This window comes from Coturnix japonica, chromosome 6 (assembly GCF_001577835.2).
Source record: "Coturnix japonica isolate 7356 chromosome 6, Coturnix japonica 2.1, whole genome shotgun sequence".
NCBI lineage: Eukaryota > Metazoa > Chordata > Aves > Galliformes > Phasianidae > Coturnix > Coturnix japonica.
The window spans coordinates 18,655,749-18,670,458 of NC_029521.1; the positions used below are offsets into that span (position 1 = coordinate 18,655,749).

At 36.4% G+C, this 14,710-nt stretch overlaps 1 long non-coding RNA gene across 1 annotated transcript; it reads right to left on the reverse strand.

The window, feature by feature from the left end:
• Positions 1–3,524: 3,524 nt before the first annotated feature.
• Positions 3,525–4,913, reverse strand: LOC116653635. The gene is made up of 2 exons (XR_004307836.1): positions 4,799–4,913; positions 3,525–3,745 (listed from the first exon to the last, which is right to left on the reverse strand). It is a non-coding gene; the product is annotated as an uncharacterized LOC116653635 (long non-coding RNA).
• Between the last annotated feature and the right edge of the window lie 9,797 nt (positions 4,914–14,710).

The window sequence follows — 14,710 nt, forward strand, 5'->3', positions numbered from 1 at the left end:
TCCCCGTCCCCGTCCCCCCCCACTCCCCGTCGGAGCTCGCCACGCGGCCCCATCCCCATCTCATACCCACCCGCACCTCGGCTTGTCTCTCTCCCCTTCAAGCCTCAGCCCGAATTCGCCGCACTCCAGCCCCACCGCACCTCACCTGTGCCGACCGCTTGTCGTCCTTCTCGTCATCCTCGTCCTTCTCGTCGTCTTTCCCTCAGCGCGTCCCGTTTGCTCTCACGCGCTGAGGTAATCGCGTCACACACCTGTCCGCCCGCGCGCCTTATATAGATGTCCCGCCAGCCAATAGGAGCCCAGAACTCCGCGGTCGGTTCCCGCCTCTTTCGCTCCCCGCCTCTTCTCACCTCACCTCAGCCTTCCCGCCCTTTCTCTCTCGACGCGGGCAGGGCCGGGGTCACCTGAAGGTCAACGCCCCCCTGGCGGGCGGTGCTGCTCGTTACCTCAGGGCAGAGCCGCCCCACAGCTGAGCTCAGCTCAAAGCGGGCACCGGGCAGAGCTGCCTGTGGGGCACCCGTTTTTTCCATTGCAGTCTTCCTTTTAACAGCCACACACACATCTGGTGTTCCTTCCTGACTAGCAGATGCCCACAAATGTAATTAAAATTAATACGTATATATATTTCTAGAGAGTTCTTCACAGAGGTGCCTCCCACCCCCTACAGAAAAATCCCTTCAGTGCCTGGGGAAAAAGGGTGCAAGAAGCTGATACCTGAAGTAGAAAGGACGCAATTCATTTGCCAACTCAGGATGTTCTTGTTTATAGAGTTGCTTGTATTTTATAATTCATTCACTCCCCATGGTTGGAAATGCTCATCTAATGGCTATGCATTGCAGCATGTTTTCTGCAACACAGTATCAGTGATCCTCTAAAGGGATTTTTCAGGCAAACACATCATCATCACAGGTTGAGGTTCTCCTCATCATATTATAAGATAGTAATTTTGTCACAGTATATAACATTAGTGATCGTATTCCTCCAGTTCCATCACTCTTCCTATTGCCTGTAGTTATGTTCCATCACAAATCAGTTTGCAAATCTTTGAGTGAAGGTAGAGAGGAACAGCTGGAGAACTTCTCACATTCTTATATCTCCATTTTATATTACATTCTGAAGGGGAACAGTTCAGATAGATTAGCTTAGGAGGCCATCTACTCGGTTTTGTAGATACAACTGACTCATCAGAGACTTCCAGATGCAAAAACTGCAATGATGACTAGATGGATGAAAATAAACTCAGAGGCACTTGGAATTCCTGACATGAATTCAATGTAAACTGACAGAACAGATTTCCTTCTCATTTGTTTTTGTTCAGAATGGTAGTCCTTACTAGCACTTTTGGAAAGACACTCAGTAAATACAGAAGACTGAAAAAGTATTTTCTACTTTGGCTTTTCTTACAATACATAAATACATAAAGAAAGAAAAAATGAAGTCTGGTCCTGCAAATAGGTTGTACATAGAAAAGCATGGTTATAATCTGAAAAAAGAACAACTTTTCCCAGGATATATAGGGAATATATATATTACTTATATATATATATATACTTATATATATATATAAGTAGCGGGGGTATTAGCACAGCACTTCACCCATCATCATCTGCCATAGTCTCTTCCATTGTGCAAGACAAAGATTTAGATGTCTAAGTTCCTCTGTGCCAGCCCATCACATCCCTAAATACACTGGAGTAGCAGAAATGATGCCACGCAGAGTAGATGTCTACTACTACTCATCAGGTCTTCCTTCAATTTTTACTAAATAACATAAAACCAAATTCCTTTGCTAAATGAAATTTTTCCCGTGGAAGGACCTTGTAAGATTTAGATCATACTCCATGGAGTTTTTTTTTTGTTGTTGTTGTTCTTTTTAATTTAGGGAATATATTCCTTTGTTGATAATAATCAATGACATGTACTACTTTTAATCTTTACACAGATACACACATAAGTTGCTGAATTTAATAAAAGTCCCATTTAATTGCCAGTGTAGATGTGTTTTCTTCATTAGTTATACCTAGAAGTATGCTTGTGGGCATTGATCTCCCCTCCAACCAATTCATGTCCATTTCATGCTTATCCCTACCTCAATCACCTCAGTCACTGCAAAGAAACTAAATTTTTTAAGCTTTTTGTCAAGAGGAAGGAGCAGTTTTCTCTTCAGAGCTTCAGGCTCACAAGTCAGCTATTAATTTACTGTGACTTCCTTCAGCAGTAATTAAGTTGGATGCATGTTTAGCCAAAGAAAATTTTGTCTATTAGTGTCAGCAGAAAAAAAAAAAAAAAAAAAACCAGAAAGCATGGAAAGAAAGAAAGAAAGAAAGAAAGAAAGAAAGAAAGAAAGAAAGAAAGAAAGAAAGAAAGAAAGAAAGAAAGAAAGAAAGAAAGAAAAGCAAGTACCGTTGCAGCAAATTTTTCATGCAATAGAATTTTAAAAAAATAAAAAATAAAAATGCTACTCTTCCCCCATACTGATGTGAATTACTGTTAGTATCCTTTATGTATGTTATACTGAACCAATCAATGCGTAGTCACAAGGACAATGTTATTCCTTAGGCAGCTCTCCAAAATGTGTAGGTAGGACAAAGCTCTACTGTGCTATAGGAAAAGCATCTCCATGGGACAGGTAATCTGTTCCCTGTAGTAGTACATTTAGGTTTGGTGTGCTGATAATCCTTTACAGAGAAAAATGGAACAAAACAAATTCTCTCCCAGGTTTCTTAAATGCAATTTCATGTCTTTCTATTATGAAAGAAATCAAACTATTGGGAAGGTCTGAGAAGGGAGGAAGAAAAATAATACATGAATTTATACCTTCTTAATGCAAGCATTCAAAGAAACTCCTAGTCTGAGAAATTTCAAACCACATTATAAAACTCAACATTCAAAGTATTCCTGACATATTTACTATGTATAAAAAAATTGTTTATATTTCATGTGGCTGAAGTTAAAATTTATGGTGCTAAGATGCAAATTTACTGAGATGCTGGGGGAAGAATGGAGAAATATTAAATAAGATGAGTTAAACATTAAAATACAGATTGACCTATCACACAAGGAAAACATTAGATAAAATAAAGCAAGGTACTGTTTCTCATGCACTTCATGTAAACATTAAGTGTATTGAATCACATCTACTACTCCTTTATTTTTTAGATTTGATGGATTTTTTTTCCCTTCTCAAAATTAATCTATGCTGTTGAAATATTCATGGCAATGTGAACAGAATACTGTTGGGTTTAGAAAGATACTACATTATGGGGATTATCTCTCAATTACTCTTACTTTACATGACAAGAAACAACAATATGAACAGTAACAACCAAGCATGTTGAATTGGATGCTGAGACAATAAAATAATTTTTCAGACAAACTAAAGCTATCTGTGGATGTTCTTGTATTTTAAAGATACATCTTAGCTGTCTAGGTCTCACCCATTTAATTGGCATGGCTATCAGTCTGAGCTGACTGCTACAATTACATTTTTCCTGCCACAGCAACAGCTTCTCAATTTTTTTTTCCTGCAAGTACTTCTTTGTGTTTGCCAGGGGAAAGCAAAACAGAGAAATGAACACTTCAACATTAGCTTTCTTTGAAGAAGTCCTAGATACGTCCCTTTGATTAATGCTGTTTTAATCACAAATACCTGATTTCTTCAAGTATTTTCACATCTGTCTGTATATTATCTTAACTCATCAGGGTCAAGCAGACATACAGGATTTTCTGGGTGCCTGAAAAGAGACTGGCATTAAATATGGATGTATTAATGCATGCAAGAGTACTTATTTCTAAATAAGTATTTTTTAAATTGTTATTTCTATTTAAGTATAGAGAGAAATGGTACTAGCTGTAGGCTCTGTAGACTTTTCAGATGTAACTATTTAAAATGCAAATATGTGCATATGTGATTATTAGGGTCTATGTTTAGAAAAATGTCTCTTTAAGTGTTTAAATTCCTCATTATTTTTTCAAAAGATTCATGAGAATTCTTTCCCTCAGATCACCTTTCAATTTTTAATTTACTTTATTAAAATCTCACTAAAATATCATATTGCAAACTTCTCAATCTGGAATTCATTAACATATCAGAAGATAATTTATCAGTCACATCTCATATATTGCTTTTCATACACTGGTTTGTCATTCCTCTGCTTTCATTTTCCTTTCTGTGAACTAAAGAGAACTCATTTCAGATTTCTATAAATACAGGACATGTAAAGTTTAACTCTTTAAAGTCATTTAAATACTTTGATTGGCTAACTTCACATATGCTCTTTAAAACAAACAAACACCTTCTTTTCCTTGATACTTGGAAACTACTGAAGTATAGAAAGGGTTAAATATAAGACAGCAATGCTAGAAAAATCTTACCCTAAAAGCTCAATAGCAGTTTACGCAGTTAGGAACATTTTAGCTCTAACGGCATTAACAATGTTGACATGGAAAGACTTCTGTTTTCGGTGAAGTCTCAGACAAGTCACTTAAGCCTTCACGAATCCCCGGTATCTGATCAGAAAAATGGAACAGTGCCCTTGGCAAACACCCTCAATCCAGCATACATAAGATATATACACTGCAACATCTACAAGTTATCCTCCCTTGGAAAATGCAGTGTTACTGCTTCAAGGAAAGGTGGTGAGAACAAATATTTCAAGAATCAGGCATACATATAAACAAAAGTAAATAGATAAATAACAATGCATGGCTAAATTAATATAGTCAATATAGCACTAAAAATGCTATTGGTAGCTGTCCATCTGCCTGCATTAGAAGATAGGTTCTCATCTGTACTTACATTCAGGCACAATACACTTCAGCACATACACTTCTTCTGAATTTCCTCTGATGACCACAGTGACATAAAAGAGCTCCTGAATAAATGAAATTCAGTCTTAAAGCAGCTACTGTCTGTATGAACAGAAACACATCCTACATAATTCAGTTACAGTAAGCATACAGCAGATTGTCAGGAGACAGATGACAGCACCATATGAAGCAGCAGCAACTGGAAAGTCACTACGATAGTCAGTTAAACGTAATACATTGAAACTAGAAAATAAAAATTATATTTTAAAATGCCCACCCCCTGTGCACAGTATTTTTAGCAGATCCATTCCAAAATAGTATCATCATAAAACTTCATAACACAAATAGAGAGCTGGTTCCAGAAATGAAACCCATCATCAAGGATAATAGATCTTATGGGCTCTTTAATAGCATTTCTGCTGGAAAGAACAATTTATGGAACAGAGATGTCAGATAGGAGCAAAAAAAGTTTGTAGATAATCTCTCAACTTTTCTCAAGACTGCAACTATAAAAGATATCTACAAAGAATGAGGAAGATGAAATTCATCTCACCGAACTTTGATTGTAGCTACCTGCATGTTAGCTCAATGAGAAGTAACATATACCTGATCTGTCCTAGACATCTATTTAAGATAGCACAAGTTATGCCCTAAAAGTACTTAGTCCCATTCACTGAAATCTTCAGAAGTGTTAACATATTTTACTGGAAAATGTTTGCATTGGAATAGATGAATCCAACCCACTTTGTTGTCACTGGATGCAACTAAGAAGAGAAACGGTATGTCTATAAACCTAGGTGAAAACCACTATACTTATTCTCAGTTTGGCAATGAAGAAAGCTGTTGTGGTGATAAATAATTACAGGAGTTCAAGTAGAGGTCTCTCTTTAATGTATGTACCTCCTATATTTCGTATGCCACTGTACTGCTATACATCCTTATTTTTGAAGCTGTACCTGATTTATTCAGGAATGTTCTGCAAAGCACACATACACACACACACACACAAAATAAATAAATAAATAAATAAATAAATAAATAAATTCAAAATCTATTAATTGCTGCTAATGAACCCTTAAAAGAAGGCCATAATCAGCAGGACTTGTCTTAATGATATCCTGAAACAGGAAATGTCAGTAAATCTTAGTACTCCAGGAAAAAGAGTGTCTGTTTGTCCTTTAATTTCACTTTATCTCCTTTCTACATTCTTTGAGATAACGTTAAAAAGGAGACACTAGTAATTTCTTACTAATGTTTTCACCTTAAAAAAAAAAAACACCACTATTATTCTTTTTCAAGTGGATTTATCACAGTTTTTACTCCATTTTTTTTCCCTATAGAAGTACCACTAGTACCACTATACCTTTAACAACTTTCTTTAAACTCTCTCTAGAATTTTTCAGTCTCAGCATTATCTTTCATATGCAGCTGTCAGAGAAGGCACATTCATAAGGCTGAGTGGAAACCTCATTGTTCTCTACAGCTACCTGAAAGATTGCAGTGAGCATGCCTGTCTCTTTTCAGGTGACAAGTGATAGGACCTTTTCTGAAAAACTTTTTGGCCCCAGGGTGACATCAAGTGGACTCTTGAGCCAATTGCTCTATGCTTGCTGAAAACAGTCTTTCTGACAGCTCCTTACTAAGCTGTTCCAAATGTGTAAAGACTGTTGTCAGCAACAGCTGCCTCTGTTTTAATTTTCATTCTTTTGTAAAGTCTTAGTGTCAAGTTTACCATACTTAACTCAAGTCTCTTCCCAGACATAATAAATCTAGGCACATGCCAACTCTCAGAATCTATTTCTCATCTAATAAATCTCATTTAAGAAATCGCACTATGTGGCAATATGGACTGCAGTCCAAAAGCAAATTTCTGGACAATTAAATCAATAAACAGTTATATGACAATCACTTTCCAACATTAAGGATGTTGTCTTACAAGTTTACCCGTTTTCTTCCTGGTTATTGCACAGCATTTAAGAATCTTCTCAAATAAAATTATAAAGGCAGAAGGAATGGAATCTTCCTATGAATTTGTATCCTTTGATCTCACTGTCAAACTAGACTCATCACAAGAACCTTGCCCTTATTTCAAAGAATTGGGTACATTCTGCCTGCTTTTCTTTTAGGGAGACATTGTTTTGAACAAATCTTCTGCTTCTAAATGTCTATCCACAAATTTCATATGATAGTAAGTGTATTTCAGACTTGTTTGAAAGGAAGTATCATGTCAGATTTCAGTATGGTTACACTGACCAGCTGAAAGAAACTAAAAGATACAGTATTCTTAAGTAAGCATGGTTTCATCAATAAGTTTAAAAATAATAACTACTGACTACAAAATTGTATTTCTCTATACAGATACATAGATGTTAATCCTCAAACTATGTAACACAATAGAAGGGAAGGGTATGATCCAGAAGGACCTGGACACACCCAAAAAGTGGGCACATGAGAGTCTAATGAGATTTAACCAGGCCAAGTGCAAAGATTTGCACTTAGGTTAGGGCAGTCCCAGATATGAGTACAGTCTGAGAGAACAACTTGAGAACAGCCCTGAGGAGAAGGACTTTGGGGTCCTGATGGATGAAAAGCCAGACATGAGCCAGTGGTTCTCTTGCAGCCCAGAAAGCCAACAGTGTCTTGTGCTGCATCAAAAGAGGGGTGGGAACAGTGGGAGGCAGGTAATCGCCCAATTCTGCTCTGCCCTCATTGAGTCCCATCTGGAATACCGTGTCCAGGCCTCGGTCCCCCAGCACAAGACAGACATGGAGCTGTTGGAGCAGATCCAAAGGACAGCCATGGAGATACTCAAGGCTGGAGCATGTCTCCCATCTGAAAATAGATTGAAGGAATTCAGTTTGTTTAGCTTCTGAGAAGGCTCCATAGAGACCTCACTGCAGCCTTCCATTTATCTGAAGTGAGCTTACAAGCAGGAGGAGGACTGACATTTAACATGGTCTGATAGTGATAAGACAAGATGGATCAGCTTTTAATTTAAAAGGGGGAGGTTAGTTATTAGGGAGAATTTTTTTACTCAGAGGATAGAGAGTCACTGGCATAGACTGTCAAGAGAGGCTGCGGATGCCACAGTCCCTGAAAGCACACAAGGTCAAGTTGGATAGGATCCTGGGGAGCCTGATCTAGTGGGTGACAATCCTGCCCCTAGCAGGGGAGCTGGAACTAGCTTATCTTCAAGGTTTCCTCCAACTTAAACCATTACATGATTCTATGATATGATTTGTTTTCATTCTTCCTCCTTCCATTTCAGTGTCTTATGAAAATACACTGGAGGTTTCCATATTTCTTTTACTAATCCTTTTTCCCCCCAGTCTAAATGTGCTTGGAAAGATTAACCACTCTGAATGTGTTTTGTAAAATATACCTACAGGAGTTTTGTCCAAAGCCTGTCTTGGCAGCAGTTTCCACGCCGCTTACATGTCAACTAATATCTTCATTCTAATACTCAAATGACATCAAGCTGACGTGTTCTGCCAACAGTTCCTCCAAGTTTCATTGCCATGTTTTTATTTAAAAGCTGTGATTGACTCTTGAAAAGATGCTTTTATCTGCTGTGAAGCTGGTGGTAAGCAGATCCATGCTAATTCCTAGAAAATCTTGGTAAGGCCTTAAGGAAGCTACTCATCTAGAAGAAATAGTCTGCCCTTCAGAGTATAATAATCACCCAGATGCCCACAGGGACTTTTCTAACAAGACCTTGTCTTATCTGAACTTTGGAGTTTCAGAGATGGGCTTGATGAGGAATGACAACTCTTAGTCATGGCAAACTCTGGAAGTAATAAACTTCTTTCAGAATAAAGACAGAAAACCTGCTGCATTTAATCTGCAATTGTATGGTACTAGGAACCATATATTTGTCCTCTAAATATCCACAATTCTTTTGTTCATATCACTTGTTCACATAGAAAATAGTTTCAAAACAATATAAGCAGCAGAGCTGTAGGCATTATCAGAATTAATTTAATCTAATTTACAACACTATTATTCACCAGAGGCAACAGAAAATTTTGATTCTGTTTTCCCTGAAAGTCATAGCAAAATGAGAGAGCTTTAAAAAGAATAGACTTGATATGCTTTCCTTCCAGTTTCTAGAAGATTTTGCTTCCTCATCTTCTTTAGGCTCAAGAAAAACTAAGAGAATATGGTCTCAGTGCCAAACATGATGTTAGAATACCTTCTTTTCTAAAGCATGGGGAAGGTCATTTACTAACTGACAAGAGGAAGATGTGAGAGTTAGAGAACCTGAGGCAATGGGGGGAAAAAATAGTTGTTGTAGAAACCATATTGGATGATAACTGCTTTGTAAATATGAGAAATACTTTGTTTATTTCACTAAATAAGAATCTGCTAATGCATTATCATCTAGCTAGTTTTTTGGGAGGATGTATTTATTGAGGGTCAGACTTAGCTGAGATTAATTCACACAGTTCCATTGCATTAGCTGTTACCAGATGAAGTTTCACAAGATGTGGCCTAATACCAACAGAAAACATGTTAAACATAAATGCAGTGCACAAAGTAACTATAACAAATGACATTTTCCTCAGTGTTATAGAGTGCTATTACAACTTGAGGTAAAATTGTTCAGAAAATAAATAAATAAATAAATAAATAAATAAAGGGAATAAGGAAGGAAAACAAATATTTCAATCTATTACTGATCCTACATGGAATATGATGTTTCCAATTAAAAGCAGATGGTTAAAAAAAATGATAATAATAATAAAAAATAAAAATAAAAAACACCATAAGTAAAACGCTTATTTTCACTGAATAAAATAAACATATATAAAATGTTACATTAAAACTTACATTAAATCAATACACAAATAGGGTCTTTTTAGTGCAATTTACTGACAAGAATACAATTTGTGTGTTTGAGGAACCACAGGAGGGTACCACTGATTAGTAATCAAGGGTTGTTATCTCAGAAAGAGAATTATTCTGACAAAATTTTTTGTGCTTACTCTGAACTGTCATTATTTAGAAGAAAAGAGTACTTAATGTGCTGATTTTAAATATCTTGAGAAAGACATCAATGTCCTAAATGCTGTCTACTGACTGATATAATCTGATGATGCATGTACACCTTTGAACAGTTGTAAAGACAGACAAAAATATGTTATACATTGTCTACATCATGGGAAGGCAAGCAGGCAAAATCACTTCGTTTTGCCACAAAGGGCTGAATTCCCTAACGCCTTATATTTCATCATAATAATTTACACCTGCTCAAAGTTGCCAAACTGCTCTGGTTTCATTTAACACCTATCTCACTTTGTACATGTTCAACTGAATACACAAGGTGCAAACCAGTAGAGAATTAGGATTTCCAGAATATTAAATCTCATGATTAAAGTTTCATAATACAGTTGTCACAGAATGAAATTTCATCTGAGGATATTCCTAAACATACAGGTAAGTATATAGAAAGATATCCTTAAATTTATTGCCAGATAGTGAGAAAAAGAAAACAAAAATCACACTTACGGAGACAGAGTCATAGAATGATTTGGGCTGGAAGGGACCTTTACGATTATCTCATTCCAACAGCCCTGTTATAGGCAGGGACACCTCCCTCTAGATCAGGTTGCTCACAATGCCAACCAGCCTGGCCTTGAATGAATCCAGGGAGGAGGCAATCCAAACCTCACTGGGTAATCTGTTCCAGTGAGTCACCACTCTCATAGTAATGAATTTATTCCTAATATCTAATGTAAACCTATCCTCTTCCAGTTTAAAACCATTTCCTCTTTTTCTGTCACTACATACCCTTATAAAAAGTCCCTCCCCAGCTTTCCTGTAGGCCCCCTTCAGGTACTGGAAGGCTGCTGTAAGGTCTCCCCAGGGCCTTCTCTTCTTGCTGAAGAGCCTGTCCTCATAGGAGAGCTGCTTCAGCCCACTGATCATGTTCATGGCCTTCCTCTGGTGCTGCTCCAACAGCTCCAGCAACACTCCAGATGGGGTCTCACAAGAGCAGAAACATCTTTCTTTGTCTTTTACATTAAGTTCAAGAGTTGGTATTTATGATGAATGAACACTTCCATCAGTATACACATAGCTTCTAGCATAAAAAACAAAACAACAACAACAAAAACACAGAAGATGCTACAAAATACACTTCAACTTCTGGACTGAATGCACTGAAAATATATACACTGCCCATCTCAAGCAAATACAAATTCATTCTGAGAGTAGGTCATTGACTGCTCATGCTGTTTTGATGCTGAAAACACTGTATTGCTCTGTCAATCTTTTCTACACTTCTGTGATATTAACACACACCTTCACTTACATTTTCTAGGTACAAGGCAATCCAGACTGGATTCATCTTCACAATTACAGTTTGCATTATCAGACACAGAACAGTGGAAAATTCAGTGGTTGAAAAGATAGTACAGAACTCTCCATAAACCCTGCCTTGGGAAAGCAAAAGACACCCTCAGATTAAGGTAGAAGTTTGAAAGAGATCATTCATACTTATGAGTGCATGTTGAAATTTAAAATGATTGCATTAAGAAGTAAGAGAACCAAAGACTTTGTACTGCCAGATGCATGGCAAGTTTATCAGATTTAAATATAAGGACAAATTACAGTGTGTAAATATATTAAAAAAATAACCTCCTTCTCCAAATAAATTGCAATGTAAATGCAAAGCAGATTTACAGAGCAGGCACTGGGGCTCTGATGCTCTGCTTCTTATGTAAGAATAATTTTCTTCAGGTGTTTAGTAAAAACCACAAATAAACCCCTCTTAACTGTCTGTCTTTTTCTCTCACTAATCTCATGCTGTTCCAACTTGTAAGAACAAGGCCCAAGCTATCCTAACTTTTTTTCTATTTCTTTTCCACTGTTTTAACTAATGGTAACAAAACGAACAGCAAAATCTCCTCTCTCCATGCCCTCTTTAAACAAAAAAAAAAAAAAAATTAAAAAATTGAAGAAGCAAACCTTGGAGTGTGCTGATCTGGCAGATCTTTCTGATCTCTCTCTGCTTTAATTTTAGCACTGAAAAGCTAATCAAGTTGCATTTTGAAACTCTATGAAACTTTACTTCCTGCTGCTAGGTTCAGTGCTGATAATTACATAGTGACTGTTATAGAGGAGGGAAGGAATATTTGTGCAGAGCATTCTTATCTAAACTTGGCAGAATGTCTGTTATTAAAAGTCCACTCACAAGTTTTCTTTGATCCACTTTAACTTTTGTTAAGGTCATTGTACTTATGTGAAAATGGTTTCACTGGCTGAGTTCAGTTTTCCAAGAAGTTCAGTTTGGATCTGGGAATATACATAAAGCAGATGTCTGGCAATTTTTTATTTTTTTTTTAATTAATTTCATTTTTCTGAAGCCATTTCAGTGAACAAATAACTTTGCACTCTACAGCATGGATGAAAATGCATTTGAACTATCTTTGAATCACAAACACTTCAATATATGAAGGGAAGATCACTCATATGGTCCAATTTGTCTATATGAATAACCTTAAAAACATATACTTCTTGACACTTGATACTTAACTTCCATGTCTATAGTGATTTTTATATGTGAACAGGAAACACCAGAATTCTTATGATGAGAACTACTGAGCTGATGAGTGGAATTATAGACAATATGAGGATAAATTATTTCTCCTTTTCCAGTGATATATGCAAAATATTTTTTATGGACCACCTTCCTTTTCTGTTGGCTCTATGGGCATATGGGAAGTGAAGTTACCCTTTACAGTGATGATCAAGCACAGTTATCAAATATATAGACAGGCATTGTGTTAGATGTTTCAGTTTTCACTTTATCTAGTAAGATTTTGGAACAGCCAGCATCTACACCTGGTTACAATATTTTTTATTCACTATCTCATTTCTTGTCTTCTAGGCTGTGACTTCCTATGTCTGAGATAATTATTTATGATGTTGACCTGATTGTTTACTTTCTTTTCATCCTTCCAGAATACCAATTAGGTAGAACAGTATGAAGATTCTCAAAGATCTAGCAAGAATTGCAAGGGACTCTTTGTAATATCTATGTATAATCATAATTTATATCTGATATGCATGATGTCACAATGTGTGATGCACAATGTCACACTTAATGTCTACTTCTAGATTCAATATTACGAGATTAATTTCAAAACAAAGCCTTGAGATGCTCAGGATGTATTTCATTTCACTTGGCTATTACTGCCATCTACTGGTATAATTTTCGAACTTCAAGACTCTCCATTCACAAATCACATCGAATGTAGTCAGGCCTACACCTGATTTACTTGATGATGTAATGCCTCATGCTGGTATGCAGTCTCATATGCATTCAGTTTTTAGTGGTAATAATTTCACTCTCTTGCCTGTAAGCATGAAGACCTACTTAGCTATCAAATAAGAAAATTGTACAGAGATGTAGTAGCAGTTTCTAATGAACTCTGCACATTCTGGAATGTTTCCCTGGAACAGGCTGCATTATGTACAACTGTAGTAGTTATTACTGAATTATTCATAATGATTTCTAATGAATACTAGTGATGAAAATAATTATGGTAAAGGAAGCTAGTTGTATCCCTTCTTCAGTCAAGAGAAAGTGTAAAATCTTGCTTTAAAAAATAATCAGTTTCTAAATCTAATTTCCACCTGATATGAGACCACAATAAGGGAAAACTCATCAAGTGAAAACTGGCTCCTGAAGGCTGAAGTTCAAATGAGAATAATGCACAAAATCTTAATCAAGAAGATAATTGTCTATTAGAAACAGATGGTAATATATCTGTAATGCATACATATAAAGAAAGTTGAATTTTCTTGGGAATTTGCTTGATCTCAAATGAACTGTTTAATTCAGATGAAGATGGGTTACTACAGTCATATGGATTTATTTCCTAAGTTGCATACTGCAGCATTTTTTTGTAGTTATACGCATTCAAAGCATGTAAATAAGTTGTCTTGAGCATAACCTAAATGTCAGACCACATAAATAGGAACTCTCCCATCTAAAGTAACATTATCAAGGTTCAGTGATGAAAATACTTCCCTCAGCCTTCTGAAAAATACTCTAAAAAACAACACATCACATGACTTTGCTCCCCTGCATGGTGCTCCTGAGTTTAAATCAAATTTACACTTTAGACAACTAAGAAATAAAAATCCAATAATTCAATACAAGTACATTTAAATTTTGTTTCAATAGTTAATTAAATTTCTTATACCTTCACACTACTAACTCTGGGACAGTTCAGAATTTCATGGTAGCTTATCACAGGTTCCTATATCATAAAGCAGACGCTGAGGAGTCAGTCAGTGAGCTCCATTCATTTTTAATTCCCCAGCTGATCTCCAAGTCCTGCTACAGGCCTCTAAGTCATGTTATTACATTTGTAATAACATACATCATCCCCTAACTCTGCCACAGGAAAAAAAACTTTCTACAATGCAACAACAAAAATAAAAAATGCAGTTAAGCAAATGAACCTCCAGTATTAGTTATGCAAATTGGACAAAAGTAAATGCAAGTGAGACATCAAATTCTGTACAGAGGATTTCCACACTATATGAAATCTTTTCAATCAATAAATATGCAGTTCCTATCATATTACAGTCAGACTTTCAAAAATACATATATCCAATCATTCAAGGAAACTAAAAGAAAACTCTGTTTCTAAAGTCAGGAGGGACTTAGTGATGTTAGTTGCATCCACAGATTATGCTGCTGAGCACATTTTTATTGTCAAAAATCTGTAACCCACAAGAGATAGTAAAAGGGGTCAAACACGTGCTCCTGGATGAATGTGTTTCCCAGAACTGATCAAGGAAAAAAGGAACATTAACTGTTTAAGAATTTATTAACAAATTGTATTGCTCTGAAAAGTAACAGCATGGAATGAAATCAGTCTTTGGT